This window comes from Phyllobates terribilis, unplaced genomic scaffold (genome assembly GCF_046119375.1).
Source record: "Phyllobates terribilis strain yellow unplaced genomic scaffold, ASM4611937v1 Scaffold_5__5_contigs__length_657084704, whole genome shotgun sequence".
NCBI lineage: Eukaryota > Metazoa > Chordata > Amphibia > Anura > Dendrobatidae > Phyllobates > Phyllobates terribilis.
Window position 1 is genome coordinate 489,823,757 of NW_027362765.1, and position 20,036 is coordinate 489,843,792.

The following is a 20,036-nucleotide window of genomic DNA, read 5'->3' on the forward strand; positions in this document are numbered from 1 at the left end:
CCCGTTAAAACAAAGCTTCAGGTGATAAATGATGGATGAGGTAGTGGCAAAGGAGAAAGAGCAGGAGGAACAGGGACCATTCACATCAATATCAGGCCAGTCAACCACATATGTCTTGTATGATATGTTTCTGTAACAAAAGGAGCGGTTTGGCTACACAGTTATAGGGCATACAGTGAGTGCAATGCCTACCAAAAATTTTGAGGCACTCCAATGCCCCTTGGAAATGACATGGAGGTCAGAGGGCCTTAACTAAACCGTTTTTTCCATTTATAGCAACTGGGTCTCCTGTACACTGTTAGCCTAAGCAGTGAATGGAAGGCTTTCCAAAAATTATGAGGAGCTGCAATGCCCTTTGAAACAGACGTGGATTACAGCGTACTAAAAATCTTCTACCCATTATTGGGGAGTGGGTCTCCCTTAGTTTTCGCCTTTGCATTGAAAAGCAAAAGCTGACTAAAATTAGGAGGAAATGCAATGCCCGTTGGAAGAGTCATGGAGGTTAGAGGTAATTAATAACAACATTTCAATGCCCCTTGGAAGAGCTGTGGAGTTCAGAGTGGCTTAAGAAGATGCTTTTAATACCCCTTTGAAGAGACGTGGAGGTCACAGTAGCTTAACAAGACGGTTTTAATGCTCCTAGGAAAAGTGGTGGAGATCGCAGCAGCTTAACAAAACGGTTTTAATGCTCCTCGGAAAAGACGTGGAGGTCCCAGTAGCTTAACAAGACTGTTTGAATGCCCCTTGGAACAGACGTGGAGGTCACAGTAGCTTAACAAGATGCTTTAAATGCCCCTTACAAGAGCCATACAGAACAGCATCTTATAAATATTATTCCCATTATTGGGGAGTGGGTCTCCCATAGTATTTGCTTATGCCTTCCAAGCAAAAGCTTCCCAAAATTAAGACGGAGCAACTTGCAATGCCCCTTACAAGAGCCATGCAGTACAGCATATTACAAACATAAGTCCTATTATTGGGGAGTTGGTCTCCCATAGTATTTGCTTATGCCTTCCAAGCAAAAGCTTCCCAAAATTAAGACGGAGCAACTTGCAATGCCCCTTACAAGAGCCATGCAGTACAGCATATTACAAACATTATTCCCATTATTGGGGAGTGGGTCTCCTATAGTATTTGCTTGTGCCTTCCAAGCAAAAGCTTCCAAAAATTAGGACGGAGCAACTTGCAATGCCTCTTACAAGAGCCATGCAGTACAGCATATTACAAACATAAGTCCCATTATTGGGGAGTGGGTCTTCCTTAGTATTTGCTTATGCCTTCCAAGCAAAAGCTTCCAAAAATTAAGACGGAGCAACTTGCAATGCCCCTTACAAGAGCCATGCAGTACAGCATATTACAAACATTATTCCCATTATTGGGCAGTGGGTCTCCCATAGTATTTGCTTATGCCTTCCAAGCAAAAGATTCCAAAAATTAAGATGGAGCAACTTGCAATGCCCCTTACAAGAGCCATGCAGTACAGCATATTACAAAGATAAGTCCTATTATTGGGGAGTGGGTCTCCCATAGTATTTGCTTATGCCTTCCAAGCAAAAGCTTCCAAAAATTAGGAGGAAATGCAATGCCCGTTCGAAGACTCATGGCGGTCCCAGTAGCTTAACAAGATGGTTTTAATGCCCCTTACAAGAGACGTAGAGGTCAGAGTGGTATAACAAGATGCTTTTAATGCCCCTTACAAGAGACGTGGAGGTCAGAGTGGTATAACAAGACGCTTTTAATGCCCCTTAGACGAGACGTGGAGGTCAGATTGGTATAACAAGACTCTTTTAATGCCCCTTACAAGAGACGTGGAGGTCAGAGTGGTATAACAAGACGGTTTTAATGCCCCTTAGAAGAGACGTGGAGGTCAGAGTGGTATAACAAGACACTTTTAATGCCCCTTACAAGAGACGTGGAGGTCAGAGTGGTATAACAAGACGCTTTTAATGCCCCTTACAAGAGACGTGGAGGTCAGAGGGGTATAACAAGACGCTTTTAATGCCCCTTACAAGAGACGTGGAGGTCAGAGTGGTATAACAAGACGCTTTTAATGCCCCTTACAAGAGACGTGGAGGTCAGAGGGGTATAACAAGACGCTTTTAATGCCCCTCAGAAGAGACGTGGAGGTCAGAGTGGTATAACAAGACGCTTTTAATGCCCCTCAGAAGAGACGTGGAGGTCAGAGTGGTATAACAAGACGCTTTTAATGCCCCTTACAAGAGACGTGGAGGTCAGAGAGGTATAACAAGACGCTTTTAATGCCCCTTACAAGAGACGTGGAGGTCAGAGAGGTATAACAAGACGCTTTTAATGCCCCTTACAAGAGCCATACAGTACAGCATCTTAAAAATATTATTCCCAATATTGGGGAGTGGGTCTTCCACAGTCTTTGCTTATGCCTTCCAAGCAAAAGCTGACAAAAATAAGGATGGAGAAACTTTCAATAATGGCAACACGGACCAGAGTCACCCTGGTGGTATAGTGGTGTTGGAGGCTGAGGATAAGGAGAAGAACATAAAACAGCCGAAATGAGGAAGCGTATACCCATGTGTGGGTGTGAAGCGGTGCATGTGAATACACCTCCCGAAATAACACAGTGGATTTGACTTTATGTTACTCTGCTGTCATTTGGTGGTGATGAGAAGTCTGGCCCAATCCTGCCCTTGTTCATTTTGATAAGGGTCAGCTTGTCAGCATTGTCTGTTGACAGGCGAGTGCGCTTATCAGTTATAATTCCCCCAGCGGCCCTAAAAACACGCTTCGATAACACGCTAGCGGCAGGGCAGGCCAGGACCTCCAAGGCGCACAGAGCGAGTTCATTCCAAGTGTCCACCTTGGATACCCAATAATTAAAAGGCACAGAGGAATCACGGAGGACGCTGGTAGGGTCGGCAAGGTACTCCCTCACCATCTTTTGAAACTTTCCACTCCTTGTGAGAGTACCCCGCGCTTCAGGGTCTGTCCGAAGGGAGGGTCTGAGAAAACTGTTCCAGAACGTTGACAGTGTTCCCCTGCCTCTGCTGGATTGGAGTTGCCTCTCTCACTTGTACGCTTTGGTTGGTCAATGAACTGTGACCTCTGCCGCTAGCATGTTCAGATGGGATTTTTTTTAACAGTTCTGCAGCAAGGGCCTTCTGGTACTGGCCCATTTTTGTAGACCTTTTCACCTCAGGAATAAGAGAGTGAAAGTTCTCCTTGTAGCGGGGGTCTACAAGTGTCACCAACCAGTAATGACTGTCACCCAACAATTTGACAACGCGAGGGTCACGGTTAAGGCAGCGTAACATAAAGACAGCAATGCATGCCAGACTGGTAACGGGCAAGATTTCCATGTCCTCACCAAGATGACGAGTGACCATGCTTTCCTCCTCCTCCTCCTCCCCCCTGTCCTCAGGCCACCAATGCTGAACAGACGGTATGACACTTGTACAGGTACTACCGTCTACAGTGCATGATAACAGCTCCTGTTTTTCCTCCTCCTCCTCCTCTCCCTCATTGTCCCCCAATGCACGTTGGGATGAGATGAGGCTGGGCTGTGTGTAATCGCCCACTACGGCTTCTTGATCCATCTCATCATACTCTGGCTGCAATGCCTCCTCTTTAATTCTCTGCAGAGAGAGTTGCAAAAGACAGACAAGTGGGATGCTGACACTAATGATGGCGTCATCGCCACTCACCATCTTGGTGGCCTCCTCAAAGTTTGTCAGGATGGTACATATGTCAGACATCCAGGTCCACTCATGAGGTCTTATGTGTGGAGTCTGACCTGAATATTGACGGCCTTGTTGCAGCTGGTACCCCACAACTGCTCTCTTCTGCTCACAAATCCTTTGCAGCATGTGGAGGGTAGAGTTCCAACATGTGGAGACATCACACACCAGTCGGTGTGCCGGAAGCTGCAAACGCTGCTGCAACACAGCAAGAGCGGTGGAAGCTGTAGCCGACTTGCGAAAATGAGCTGACAGGCGGCGTACTTTCAAGAGCAGATCTGGCAACTCGTGGTACGATTTAAGAAACCGCTGAACCACGAGGTTAAGCACATGAGCCAGGCATGGTACGTGTGTGATCTCGCCTCGCCTCAGAGCTGCCACCAGGTTACGGCCATTGTCACACACGGCCATGCCTGGATGTAGGTTTAGCGGTCTCAGCCACAGATCTGCCTGCTCTTTCACAGCTGTCCACAATGCACAAGCAGTGTGGGGTTTATCACCTAAGCTTATGAGTAGAGATGAGCGTTGTTCTACTCGAACTGTTCGCCAATCTCAAATTCGAGCTGTTTTGGGCGGTGTTCGAGCCGGTCGGCGAACACGAACAATTTGAGAAAAATTCGGCTGTTCGAGGTTATGTTCGATAACTGTTCGTGCACCAAAATCATAACTGGATTTTTTCTCAGTAATGATGAAAATTAATGTTAATACGCAGTTTGAGTGTACAGCGGGGCGGGGGGAGGGGCAGGGGATGGATCTCTGCAGGAACAATGAAGATCTCCATTTTTTTTTCTCTTTCCCGCATTTGCAGTGGGGAGGTGCAATCTGTCAGCCTATCAGCAGCGCACACACGGAGCGAAGTGCTTTTTTTCACACAAGCAAGGGCATGTGTGATTGGCAGTGTATGTCACATGTCCTTGCCCTATAAGACCAAGCCATTTTCCCCGTCGCCACCATTTTCTCACTGCTGCAGCTGCGTGTTAGACGGCACCGCTGTTGCTGTGTGCGCTATACCTTGTTAATTTCAAGCCAATTTTAGCACAAATATACAGATAGCTTGGGAGTAGGGAATAGTTGTGATTGCAGTCCTTTTAAGGACTAGGTTACAGCATTTCCTACGACTTTTATCAGGCAGGTCTGTGCTCTTAAATAGATAGATTGTGGGAGTAAAGACTAATTGTAATTGGAGTCCTTTTCAGGACTAGGTTATATCAGTTCCTATCAGTTTTTGCCAGGCAGGTCTGTGCCAGTGCTGTGCAAGTTTTTTTCACAGCATTTGGCTGAATCTAGCAAAGCTAATCCTTTTTGGCCTATTGCAGAGTGTGTTAGTCAGTGGAGTAGACTATCTGTGTTGCAAGATATACCACCTGTGTATAGAATACCAATTTTTTTACTGCACCTAGTGAAGTAAAATCTTTTGGGCATAGCATCATTCTATTAGTCCATCTATACTGACCTCCATCAGGTTGCAAACTGAATATAATTTTTTTCTGCATCTAGCTCTGAAAAAATATTTGGGCTTCTAGCAGTGTGTGGGACTTGGTCTATTAGTCCATCTATACTGACCTCCATCAGGTTGCAAATTAAAAATAATTTTTTTCTTCATTTAGCTCTGAAAAAATATTTGGGCTTCTAGCAGTGTGTGGGACTTGTTCTATTAGTCCTTCTATACTGACCTCCAGCAGGTTGCAAACTGAATATAATTTTTTTCTGCATCTAGCTCTGAAAAAATATTTGGGCTTCTAGCGGTGTGTGGGACTTGGTCTATTAGTCCATCTATACTGACCTCCATCAGGTTGCAAATTAAAAATAATTTTTTTCTGCATCTAGCTCTGAAAAAATATTTGGGCTTCTAGCAGTGTGTGGGACTTGGTCTATTAGTCCATCTATACTGACCTCCATCAGGTTGCAAATTAAAAATAATTTTTTTCTTCATTTAGCTCTGAAAAAATATTTGGGCTTCTAGCAGTGTGTGGGACTTGGTCTATTAGTCCATCTATACTGACCTCCATCAGGTTGCAAATTAAAAATAATTTTTTTCTGCATCTAGCTCTGAAAAAATATTTGGGCTTCTAGCAGTGTGTGGGACTTGGTCTATTAGTCCATCTATACTGACCTCCATCAGGTTGCAAATTAAAAATAATTTTTTTCTTCATTTAGCTCTGAAAAAATATTTGGGCTTCTAGCAGTGTGTGGGACTTGGTCTATTAGTCCATCTATACTGACCTCCATCAGGTTGCAAATTAAAAATAATTTTTTTCTGCATCTAGCTCTGAAAAAATATTTGGGCTTCTAGCAGTGTGTGGGACTTGGTCTATTAGTCCATCTATACTGACCTCCATCAGGTTGCAAATTGAATAAAAAAAATTTCTGCATCTAGCTCTGAAAAAATATTTGGGCTTCTAGCGGTGTGTGGGACTTGGTCTATTAGTCCATCTATACTGACCTCCATCAGGTTGCAAATTAAAAATAATTTTTTTCTGCATCTAGCTCTGAAAAAATATTTGGGCTTCTAGCAGTGTGTGGGACTTGGTCTATTAGTCCATCTATACTGACCTCCATCAGGTTGCAAATTAAAAATAATTTTTTTCTTCATTTAGCTCTGAAAAAATATTTGGGCTTCTAGCAGTGTGTGGGACTTGGTCTATTAGTCCATCTATACTGACCTCCATCAGGTTACAAATTAAAAATAATTTTTTTCTGCATCTAGCTCTGAAAAAATATTTGGGCTTCTAGCAGTGTGTGGGACTTGGTCTATTAGTCCATCTATACTGACCTCCGTCAGGTTGCAAATTAAAAATAATTTTTTTCTTCATTTAGCTCTGAAAAAATATTTGGGCTTCTAGCAGTGTGTGGGACTTGGTCTATTAGTCCATCTATACTGACCTCCATCAGGTTGCAAATTAAAAATAATTTTTTTCTTCATTTAGCTCTGAAAAAATATTTGGGCTTCTAGCAGTGTGTGGGACTTGTTCTATTAGTCCTTCTATACTGACGTCCAGCAGGTTGCAAATTGAATATAATTTTTTTCTGCATCTAGCTCTGAAAAAATATTTGGGCTTCTAGCGGTGTGTGGGACTTGGTCTATTAGTCCATATATACTGACCTCCATCAGGTTGCAAATTAAAAATAATTTTTTTCTGCATCTAACCCAGCCAATAGTTTTGGCCTAATACCACAGTTTGGCCACTCAGCTCTGCTCGGTTACCATCCATTGTTTTTTTGTGCAAACAACTCCAGAGTTGTGAATTAGTTAACCACCAAAATGAGTGGAAAAAGGCCTGCTGCTGGTGGAAAGGGGAATAGGCGTGTTGGGAAGGGGAAAAAAGGTTGTGTCCGTGGGGTAGGTGCAGAAGAAAGACCATCTTCCAGCCAAACTAAAATGTCTACTTCTTTTAGCGGACAATGTGATAAGATCCCTTTCTTACGGCCACGCCAATCGCTACAAATTCCAGATGAGGCACAAAAACAGCAGGTGCTTCAACGGATATCAAGTGCTCCTTTAAGTGGGCTCTCCTCCACATCAACTTCAACATCACAAATACTCCAGTCCTCAAAGGTGTCACCCAAATCGCACTTGCTTCCTCACAGCTCCCAAATCTCCAGCTGCTCGTCTGAGTATGAGGTAGAACACATGGTTGAGTCTGCAGAGCTGTTTACTCATACTATAGCCTGGGAATCAGAGGTCGACTCCAGCGCTTCTGTGAATCCAGACGAGGAAATGATCTGCACTGATGCCCAGAATCTTTATGAGTCGGATCCAGGACCAGACGCAGAAGGTTCTGACCATAATGTAGACCCTCATTCCCAAACTGTAACTCCTGTTGGTGGAGACAATGAGGAAGACGATGATAAGACTCAAATACCTGATTGGAGCGACAACTTTAGTTTTTTGTCAGGGCAGGAACAGGTTGGCTCTGAGGACGACGGGTGTGATAACGCACAGGGTGATGATGATGAGGTCGGAGATCCCACTTACTGTCAACCCACAGTCAGCCAAGAGATGAGGTCAGCAGAGGAGGTGGAGGAAGATGCTAGTGACGACGAGGTCAGGTTGCGCCTTCCTGGACAGAGACGTAGTACTGGAAGCACGTCAACAACTGCATCCTCAAACACAACTCTGCCTCTCACCACAAGTCGTGGTGGCTCTTCAGGTCGCATGGGTGCTAAGCCTTGCATAGCCTGGGCATTTTTTCAGATCGATAAAGATGACCCAACTCGTGTTATCTGTAACATTTGTCAGCAAAAGCTAAGTAGAGGCCAAAAAATACATAGTTTGAGTACTTCATGCATGAACCGGCACATGGACATGAAGCATAAGTTGCAGTGGGAAGCTCAGTGTGCTACAATGCGGTCTAGCCGGCCGGGCCAACCACCGTCTGCCATATCTTGTGCATCCGCGGCCTCTTCATCCTCTGTGACTGGGGGGACAGCAGTCACACCTGTTTTGGGGCGCAGACCTGCCACCTCTTTACCCGCAACAGCCAGCGTGATTGGCAGGTCATCATTTTCTTTGGAGGTGGTAACACCAGCTGGTCTTGAGCGCTGTCCGACATCGATAGCACCACCTTTGGATCAAGGCAACCTAACATGTCCGCCTGCATCTTCCTCACAGACCGGCAGTTTGCCGGGGACACCCTTATCAACCCCGTCTAAGCACAATAGCCAGCCCTCGGTCCCTCAGATGTGGACAAGTAAAAGACCATTTCCTCCTAGCCATGAGAAAGCTAAGAGGTTGAATTTCACCATCTGCAAGCTCTTGGCTACAGAAATGCTGCCTTTCCGCCTGGTGGACACAGAGGATTTTCGAGACCTTATGTCCGTCGCAGTGCCCCAGTACCAGATGCCCAGTCGGCACTACTTCTCAAAGAAAGGTGTGCCTGCGCTCCACCAGCATGTCGCACACAACATCACCGCTTCTTTGAGAAACTCTGTGTGTGACAGGGTGCATTTCACCACAGACACTTGGACGAGTAGGCATGGACAGGGGCGTTACATGTCGCTGACTGTGCACTGGGTAACTATGGTGACAGCAGGACAAGGGGCTGCTGTCCAAGTCTTGCCGTCCCCACGAGTTGTGCGTCAATCCTCTTTATGTCATTTTTCCTCCACTGCTTCTGCCTCCTCAACCTCCTCTCGGTCTTCCACCTGCACCCAAAGCCTGTCTGGTCATGCCACAAGCTTTCTAACTGCGCAGAAGGGATCCTGCACACCTCCTTACTATGCTGGCAGTAGGGCTCAACGTCATCAGGCGGTTTTTACATTGAAATGTCTGGGAAATGTGAGTCACACAGCTGAGGAGTTGTGGTCAGCTCTGGAGAACCAATTTCATGAATGGTTGTCTCCACTGGACCTGAAACCAGGGAAGGCCGTGTGCGACAATGCTGCAAACCTGGGTGCGGCCCTTCGCCGGGGCAATGTCACACACGTGCCTTGTATGGCTCACGTGTTGAACCTGGTTGTCCAGCAATTTTTAGCCCACTATCCCAGACTAGATGGCCTTCTGCAGAGGGCACGGTCGCTGTGTGCTCACTTCCGCCGTTCGCATCCCGCAGCTCAGCGACTTACATCTCTACAGAAGTCGTTGGGCCTGCCACTTCACCGGCTAAAATGCGATGTGCCTACCCGGTGGAATTCAACTCTGCACATGTTGCAGCGACTGTGGCAGCACCGACAAGCCCTGGTGCAATACGTTCTGACGTATAGCCTGGGCCAACGAGATTCAGAGGTGGGGCAAATCACGCTGGAGGAGTGGTCTCAGATCAGGGACCTATGCACCCTTCTGCACAGTTTTGAAATGGCGACGAAGATGTTTAGTGCTGACGATGCCATTATCAGCATGACTATTCCGGTGATTTACATGCTGGAGCACATGTTAAACAGAATTCGGAGTCAGGTGGTGGCACAAGAGGAGGTGGAGGAAGTAGAGGAGGAGGAGTTGTATGCGGAAGGGCTAACATCTGCAAGGTCCAGACGGTCGGCAGCACCAGGGCGGCAGGCATGTGAGGGTGGGGGAGATGATTTTACCAGGGCGCATGGTAGCAGCCAAACTAGTGAGGAAGGTGCAGGAGCCCAGGAAGAAGTGGAGGACGAACTGATGGAAGACTCATCAGATGAGGGAGACCTTGATCACATTTCTGTTGTGCGAGGTTGGGGGGAGAGGACAGAGGAAGGAAGCATGATTGTTACCTCGCCACCAACACAACAGGGACTTGGTGCTCCTGGATGCGCAACACACATGAGTGCCTTCTTGCTGCACTACCTGCAACATGACCCTCGAATTGTGAGAATTAGAAATAATCCTGACTACTGGGTTGCCACACTGTTAGATCCCCGGTACAAAAGTAAATTTGCAGAAATTATTCCTGCCATAGAAAGGGATGCACGCATGCAGGAGTATCAGCAGAGACTGTTGCAGAATCTTACATGTGCTTTTCCACAAAACACCAGTGGTTCACGTAGTGAATCTTACAGTTCTAACTTGCCAACCGTGGTCTGTATGGAATTGTTCAATAAAGGGCCCAAAATTAAGATAACATAGATGGGAGTGGTCTCTATGAATAGGAATTCCTAAGTATTTGATACCCTGTGAGGGCTAGGCAAAGGGAAAGTTGGACTGGTTGGAATCCTATATGGATTTAGGGAGGGAGACATCGAGGGCCTCAGACTTCGCTGCATTGATTTTAAAATTTTACCATGTAACAAAGTGATCTATTTCAGCCATAACAGCAGGGATGGATATATGTGATTGAGTGATATATACTAGGACATCATCAGCAAATAGAGAGCACTTGTACTCGGTGCCTCCCACCTCAATCCACCTAATATTGGGGTTATGGCGAATTGATGAGAGCAGGTGCTCCGTCACTAGGATGTATAAGAGAGGGGACAGAGGACATCCCTGCCTTGTCCCATTGGTGATTGTGAAAGGTGATGAAAATGTTCTGACGCACCCCCTGGGCCTTGGGACACCCGGAGCCGGACCCTTTTTGGTGGATGCTGGTGGTTGTAGTCTTCGTGGCGGCGATCCGGTTCCGTGGCTCAGGGCGGTCAAACCAGTGGCGGAACTATTTATGTGGTTTTGATGTTTAAATGTCCGACTACGCCACCCGTGGATTGCGGTCAGAGTGAACCGCCGCTACAGGGCAGACCGCTAAAGCTGGTGTTGTGGGTGCAGCAGAGCGTAGCATAACTCCCCACGGGAGGAGTATAGCCTCAGGGCAGTGTATGCGGAGGATGGGGGTGATGGTGCAGGGCAGCAGCAGTAACGACACGGAGTCAGTGATGCAGTTCAGGGCCTTTACTCACAGTTCTTATTATCCAGACCACGTCTGCAGGTAACGGCTGCCCACGTCGTACTGTGCTCACCAGGTGAGGGGCTCAGACAACTCCCAGATAACTTTGGAGCGTTTCACAGGACCCCCTTTGTGTGTCCTTTGTCTGGCCTTTCTTACCAACACTTCTGTCCAGCTGCCTCGGGCCTCCTCTTGGTAAACTTGGCGCCAGTTTCCCTGACCCTATGTAGTGCCTTCCTAGCGGGTGGAGCAAGGGGCTGCGCCACATAAAATGTTAGAGCCTCCGGTTTCTAGCTGAGGGTCGTTTCCTGCCTCCACTAGTTCGGGGACCGGTCTCCCCCTTTGGCCTGACCCCTCCACGCAGGTGGATTCGGGCGTGCGGTGGCGACTCGCCCGTCCGCACCCCTGGGATCCCTTCATTCCTCATTCCTGGAGCCTTCTCCGCTCCTCTTCCTTCCTTCTCCCTCTTGCAGGCCTGGGCCTCTGTTACTAGGCCCGCCTCCGGAGCAGAGCTCATGCAGAGCCCCTGCTCCCTGCCACTTCTGCTCAGACTTCTCTGCACTGAACTAAGATGGTGCCCACCTTTTATACTCCCTTCTCAATGCACCCAGGAACTGCTTCCTCCCTGCTCCTGCACTGCAGGGTTCCCCTTCCTCAGTGTTCCCTCCCCCCACTCCAGCCAGGGACAGGGACTGTCGTGCCCATCTCAGGGGCATATTGGTCGCCCTGCCCCACGGCAATGTGGTGTAATGCATGCAGGTGTCGGGTCCTGATCCACACTCCATCCTTATCTGAGAGTGAGATATCACACCTCTGGGTGAGGTGCAATACGTCTGTAGCAACCGAGCCCTCGGTGCTACAGTTCCATTTATCTTCAGCCTAGGTGACGTATTGTGATACAGGGCCGTGATTTTGGCTATAAAAGGGTCCCCTAGACCCCTACCCCAAGCTTTTTAAGAGAATCATATATGGCGTGCCAGGAGACTCTATGGAATGCTTTCTCAGCATCCAACGAGAGTATCTACTTACAAATTTTTAACTGCATCTAGCCCAGGAAATACTTTGTGCCTAGTAGCAGTGTCTGCTAGTCAGCGGATTATCCCGGCTGTTAAGCAAGCTACACCACCTGTAGTTTGGACACTTAATTTTTTCAAAGGAAATGCTTCGGGACCACGGGATACTTAGTGAAGAGCATCAGGAGGCACCCCAAGGCATAGGGGCTGGGACTGGCACTAGGATGCCTTGCGGTGGACAGCCGAGCTCGATCCTTATAAAAGCTTTTTAACTGCAGCAGCTTTAGTGGACGCTACTGGAGCTGGAATTACGCGGCTGCTGGCATGAGACTTGCCCTCCAATATATCCTTGTAAATGGATTTAAAGTGTATTCATTCAAATTAGAGGGACAATTTAAATTAAAAAGCTTAGAGCTGCCTCCACCACAGGGGGGCTCTCTCGACCCACCAGCGGACAGGCACCAGTATTGGGAGAGGGGGGCTGGCCGTCAGGGTTCACCGCGGCTCTGGCACAAACCCGGCGACACGGAGGTGGCACGGGCAGGAGCCGACTGGCCGTGTCGGCTTCTCACTTTTTGGATTTTAGAAGGGCATGACATGCCTATATCTGTGTCTCCCCCTCCTTTTACTCCTCCACCTCTTTTCTTTTCGCATGACTATATGTACTTGTCACTTTTCCATGTGTTAGTTGTGTCTTCTGAGCAGTTTGTCAGCTTTTGGACACCTTTGAAGGTGTTTTCTATGTGTTTCTATGTGTTTTTGTTTGCCTGCCATTGGTTTTAACGGTGTTCGAAGGTGTTCGACGAACAGTTCGACGAACAGTTCGGCGAACACACGGGTGTTCGACGAACCGAACCGAACTCGAACACTACGGGGGTGGCTCAACACTACTTATGAGTTTCAGCACAGCCTGTTGCCGCTTGGCGGAGGCAGTACTGTAGTGCTTCCAGCTTGTAACTGATGTGGTGATATCTGAGATGGAGGCTGAACATGAGGAGGAGGATGATGCGCAGGAGCTGTACACTGTGGGGGCAACTCTGACTGACATAGGGCCCGCAATCCTCGGTGTGGGGAGGATGTTTTCCGTCCCAAGGTCTGACTGGGTCCCGGCTTCCACTATGTTTACCCAGTGTGCCGTCAGGGAGATGTACCTTCCCTGGCCACAAGCACTTGTCCACGTGTCCGTTGTCAGGTGGACTCAACCAGTAGCTGCGTTGTTGAGGGCACGGCAGATGTTTTGGAACATGTGCTTGTGTAGTGCGGGGATGGCACACCGGGCAAAGTAGTGTCGGCTGGGGACCGAGTACCGAGGGACGGCCACCGCCATAAGGTTGCGGAAGGATTCCGTCTCCACCAGCCTAAAAGGCAGCATTTCCAACGCAAGCAGCCGTGAAATGTGCGAATTTAGGACTGTGGCCTGTGGGGGGTTAGCTGCGAATCTCCGCTTTCGTTCAAAGGTCTGGGATATGGACAATTGAATGCTGCGGTGGGACATGGACGTGGACGTTGATGCTGTTTCTTGAGAAACTGCCATAACAAGTGAAGACTGAGAGGAGGGGGCATCTTTACATGCAGTATGGACAGGGGATTGCCTTGCACACACAACAGGGGGTTCTACTGCATGCACAACATCGGAAGAAGCAGTAGTGACACCCGCTGACACTGGTCGTGGACCCTGGGTTTCGTTCCACAAAGTCAGGTGCTTTGCTGCCATGTGCCTGATCATGCTGGTGGTGGTCAGGCTGGTAGTTTTGTCACCCCTGCTGATGCTGACATGGCAGGTGGTACAAATGGCCTTTTTGGGGTTATCAGCAGAGTCTTTAAAAAAAATTCCAGACTCTGGAAGACCTACCACTTGTACTGGCAACGTCCCTCGTGTTGGTGTTACGGGGAACGGTTGCCCGCCTTCTGTCTGCGGCCACCACACTGCTTCTTCCTGCCTGTTGGGGTAATCTACCTCCCTCCCCCTGTGTGCTGCTGGCTAGAGATGAGCGTTGTTCTACTCGAGCTGTTCGCCAATCTCAAATTCGAGCTGTTTTGGGCGGTGTTCAAGCCGTTCGGCGAACACGAACGATTTGAGAAAAATTCGGCTGTTCGAGGTTATGTTCGATAACTGTTCGTGCACCAAAATCATAACTGGATTTTTTCTCAGTAATGATGAAAATTAATGTTAATACGCAGTTTGAGTGTACAGAGGGGTGGGGGGAGGGGCAGGGGATGGATCTCTGCAGGAATAATGAAGATCTCCATTTTTTTTTCTCTTTCCCGCATTTACAGTGGGGAGGTGCAATCTGTCAGCCTATCAGCAGCGCACACACGGAGCGAAGTGCTTTTTTCACACAAGCAAGGGCATGTGTCATTGGCAGTGTATGTCACATGTCCTTGCCCTATAAGACCAAGCCATTTTCCCCGTCGCCACCATTTTCTCACTGCTGCAGCTGCGTGTTAGACGGCACCGCTGTTGCTGTGTGCGCTATACCTTGTTAATTTCATGCCAATTTTCGCACAAATCTACAGATAGCTTGGGAGTAGGGAATAGTTGTGATTGCAGTCCTTTTAAGGACTAGGTTACAGCATTTCCTACGACTTTTATCAGGCAGGTCTGTGCTCTTAAATAGATAGATTGTGGGAGTAAAGACTAATTGTAATTGCAGTCCTTTTCAGGACTAGGTTACATCAGTTCCTATCAGTTTTTGCCAGGCAGGTCTGTGCCAGTGCTGTGCAAGTTTTTTTCACAGCATTTGGCTGAATCTAGCAAAGCTAATCCTTTTTGGCCTATTGCAGAGTGTGTTAGTCAGTGGAGTAGCCTATCTGTGTTGCAAGATATACCACCTGTGTATAGAATACCAATTTTTTTACTGCACCTAGTGAAGTAAAATCTTTTGGGCATAGCATCATTCTATTAGTCCATCTATACTGACCTCCATCAGGTTGCAAATTGAATATAATTTTTTTCTGCATCTACCTCTGAAAAAATATTGGGCTTCTAGCTGTGTGTGGGACTTGTTCTATTAATCCATCTATACAGACCTCCATCAGGTTGCAAACTGAATATAATTTTTTTCTGCATCTACCTCTGAAAAAATATTTGGGCTTCTAGCTGTGTGTGGGACTTTCTCTATTAGTCCATCTATACTGACCTCCATCAGGTTGCAAACTGAATATATTTTTTTTCTGCATCTACCTCTGAAAAAATATTTGGCCTTCTAGCAGTGTTTGGGACTTTCTCTATTAGTCCATCTATACTGACCTCCATCAGGTTGCAAACTGAATATAATTTTTTTCTGCATCTACCTCTGAAAAAATATTGGGCTTCTAGCTGTGTGTGGGACTAGTTCTATTAATCCATCTATACAGACCTCCATCAGGTTGCAAACTGAATATAATTTTTTTCTGCATCTAACTGAAAAAATATTTGGGCTTCTAGCTGTGTGTGGGACTTTCTCTATTAGTCCATCTATACTGACCTCCATCAGGTTGCAAACTGAATATATTTTTTTTCTGCATCTACCTCTGAAAAAATATTTGGCCTTCTAGCAGTGTGTGGGAATTTCTCTATTAGTCCATCTATACTGACCTCCATCAGGTTGCAAACTGAATATATTTTTTTTCTGCATCTACCTCTGAAAAAATATTGGGCTTCTAGCTGTGTGTGGGACTTGTTCTATTAATCCATCTATACAGACCTCCATCAGGTTGCAAACTGAATATAATTTTTTTCTGCATCTACCTCTGAAAAAATATTTGGGCTTCTAGCTGTGTGTGGGACTTGTTCTATTAGTCCATCTATACTGACCTCCATCAGGTTGCAAACTGAAAATAATTTTTTGTCTGCATCTAGCTCTGAAAAAATATTTGGCCTTCTAGCAGTGTGTGGGACTTTCTCTATTAGTCCATCTATACTGACCTCCATCAGGTTGCAAATTAAAAATAATTTTTATCTGCATCCAGCTCTGAAAAAATATTTGGCCTTCTAGCAGTGTGTGGGACTTTCTCTATTAGTCCATCTATACTGACCTCCATCAGGTTGCAAATTAAAAATAATTTTTATCTGCATCCAGCTCTGAAAAAATATTTGGCCTTCTAGCAGTGTGTGGGACTTTCTCTATTAGTCCATCTATACTGACCTCCATCAGGTTGCAAATTAAAAATAATTTTTTGTCTGCATCTAGCTCTGAAAAAATATTTGGCCTTCTAGCAGTGTGTGGGACTTTCTCTATTAGTCCATCTATACTGACCTCCATCAGGTTGCAAACTGAATATATTTTTTTTCTGCATCTACCTCTGAAAAAATATTTGGGCTTCTAGCTGTGTGTGGGACTTTCTCTATTAGTCCATCTATACTGACCTCCATCAGGTTGCAAATTGAATATAATTTTTTTCTTCATCTAACCCAGCTGGTGTTGAGCGCTGTTCGACATCGATAGCACCACCTTTGGATCAAGGCAACCTAACATGTCCGCCTGCATCTTCCTCATAGACCGGCAGTTTGCCGGGGACACCCTTATCAACCCCGTCTAAGCACAATAGCCAGCCCTCGGTCCCTCAGATGTGGACAAGTAAAAGACCATTTCCTCCTAGCCATGAGAAAGCTAAGATCACCATCTGCAAGCTCTTGGCTACAGAAATGCTGCCTTTTCGAGACCTTATGTCCGTCGCAGTGCCCCAGTACCAGATGCCCAGTCGGCACTACTTCTCAAAGAAAGGTGTGCCTGCGCTCCACCAGCATGTCGCACACAACATCACCGCTTCTTTGAGAAACTCTGTGTGTGACAGGGTGCATTTCACCACAGACACTTGGACGAGTAGGCATGGACAGGGGCGTTACATGTCGCTGACTGGGCACTGGGTAACTATGGTGACAGCAGGACAAGGGCCTGCTGTCCAAGTCTTGCCGTCTCCACGAGTTGTGCGTCAATCCTATTTATGTCAAAGTTCCTCCACTGCTTCTGCCTCCTCAACCTCCTCTCGGTCTTCCACCTGCACCCAAAGCCTGTCTGGTCATGCCACAAGCTTTCTAACTGCGCAGAAGGGATCCTGCACACCTCCTTACTATGCTGGCAGTAGGGCTCAACGTCATCAGGCGGTTTTTACTTTGAAATGTCTGGGAAATGTGACACAGCTGAGGAGTTGTGGTCAGCTCTGGAGAACCAATTTCATGAATGGTTGTCTCCACTGGACCTGAAACCAGGGAAGGCCGTGTGCGACAATGCTGCAAACCTGGGTGCGGCCCTTCGCCGGGGCAATGTCACACACGTGCCTTGTATGGCTCACGTGTTGAACCTGGTTGTCCAGCAATTTTTAGCCCACTATCCCAGACTAGATGACCTTCTGCAGAGGGCACGGTCGCTGTGTGCTCACGTCCGCCGTTCGCATCCCGCAGCTCAGCGACTTACATCTCTACAGAAGTCGTTGGGCCTGCCACTTCACCGGCTAAAATGCGATGTGCCTACCCGGTGGAATTCAACTCTGCACATGTTGCAGCGACTGTGGCAGCACCGACAAGCCCTGGTGCAATACGTTCTGACGTATAGCCTGGGCCAACGAGATCCGGAGGTGGGGCAAATCACGCTGGAGGAGTGGTCTCAGATCAGGGACCTATGCACCCTTCTGCACAGTTTTGAAATGGCGACGAAGATGTTTAGTGCTGACGATGCCATTATCAGCATGACTATTCCGGTGATTTACATGCTGGAGCACATGTTAAACTGAATTCTGAGTCAGGTGGTGGCACAAGAGGAGGTGGAGGAAGTAGAGGAGGAGGAGTTGTATGCGGAAGGGCTAACATCTGCAAGGTCCAGACGGTCGGCAGCACCAAGGCGGCAGGCATGTGAGGGTGGGGGAGATGGTTTTACCAGGGCACATGGTAGCAGCCAAACTAGTGAGGAAGGTGCAGGAGCCCAGGAAGAAGTGGAGGACGAACTGATGGAAGACTCATCAGATGAGGGAGACTTTGATAACATTTCTGTTGTGCGAGGTTGGGGGGAGAGGACAGAGGAAGGAAGCATGATTGTTACCTCGCCACCAACACAACAGGGACTTGGTGCTCCTGGATGCGCAACACACATGAGTGCCTTCTTGCTGCACTACCTGCAACATGACCCTCGAATTGTGAGAATTAGAAATAATCCTGACTATTGGGTTGCCACACTGTTAGATCCCCGGTACAAAAGTAAATTTGCAGAAATTATTCCTGCCATAGAAAGGGATGCACGCATGCAGGAGTATCAGCAGAGACTGTTGCAGAATCTTACATGTGCTTTTCCACAAAACACCAGTGGTGCACGTAGTGAATCTCACAGTTCCAACTTGCCAACCATGGGACCGTCAAGTGTTCAGCACTCAAACCGTAACAGAACCACAGTATCTGCTGGTAACATCAATTTTGCGGAATCATTTCACCACTTTTTTAGCCCATCCTTTGCAAGGCCACAGGAGACAAGAAGTCTGACACATAGTCAACGACTAGAGACGATGGTACAGGAGTATCTCCAAGTAAATATTGAAGCCATGACTGTGTCACTGGACCCTTGCTCTTTTTGGGCTTCCAATCTGGATAAATGGCCGGAGCTAGCCACTTACGCCTTGGAGATCTTGTCATGCCCCGCAGCCAGCCTTCTGTCTGAACGTGTGTTCAGCGCTGCTGGTGGTGTGCTGACAGATAAGCGCACGCGGCTCTCCACTGATAATGTAGACAGACTCACGTTCATAAAGATGAACAAATCATGGATCCGAAACGACTTTTCTACCCCTGTGTCATCCTGGGGAGAGTAAAAGCTTGATGATTGGTTAAAATCACCCTACCAACCGTTTTAAGCTTTCAAATTACTAATCATGTTTATCTGTATCTTGACTGGAAAATAATTTGGGCTTTGTAGCAGTGTGCAGCACTGATCCTATTAGCCCATCTATACTAAGCTCCACCAGATTTAAAATTAAAAATAATTTTTAGCTGCATCTAGCCCGGAAAATAATTTTGGGGCTCCGAGATGCGCAAGACACATAAGTGCCTTCTTGCTGCACTACCTGCAACATGACCCTCATATTGTCAGAATTCGAAGTAATCATGACTACTGGGTTGCCACACTCTTAGATCCCCCAAACTTTTCGATCAACCTTTTCATTTTAATAAAGACCAAAAAAATGGTCATTTTTGAAATTATAAGCATTAGCAGGTTATTAGAAACTGAAATCAAACAGTTTTCAACTCAAAACTTTATTCTAGGTGATGTTACATTTTCACATAGGACCCCTTGTTCGAAAGGAGCTTCTGAACTTTCTCGTCCATTGAATTTGTCAGGTTTTGGATGGTTTCTGCTTCAATTGTTTTGCATGAGGACAGAATACCCTCCCAGAGCTGTTGCTTAGATGTGAACTGCCTCCCGCCATCATCGACACTCCTTTTGATGATGCTCCAGAGGTTCTGAATGGGGTAGAGGTCAGGGGAGCATGGGGGTCACACCATAAGTTTGTCCCCTTTTATGCCCATATCAGCCAGAGATGCAGATGTTTTATGTGCAGCATGAGATGGTGCATTATCATGCAAAAAAATGATCTTGCTGTGAAATACATGGTTCTTCTTCTTGAACCATGGCAGGAAGTGCTGTTTGAGAAAATCCACATACATTATGGAGTTCATCTTTAGCGCCTTCAGGGATCCTAAAGGGGCTGACAATCTCTCTCCCCATGATTCCAGCCCAAAACATTACTCCACCTCCTCCTTGTTGGCGCTGTAGCCGTGTTTGCGTGGGGTGTCCATCAACCAGCCATCCTCCACTCCATCCATCTGGACCATCGAGCGCTGCACGGCACTCATCCGTGAACAAAACAGTTTTGAAATCAGTCTTCATGTAATGTTTGGCCCACTGGAGCCGTTTCTGCTTGTGTGAAGTGGATAGAGGAGGTCGACAGGATGGCATATGCACAGCTGCAAACCTCTGAAGGACCCTGAATCTTGTTGTTCGGGGGACGTTGGAGGCACCAGCAGCTTCAAAAACTTGTCTGCTGCTATGACAAGGCTT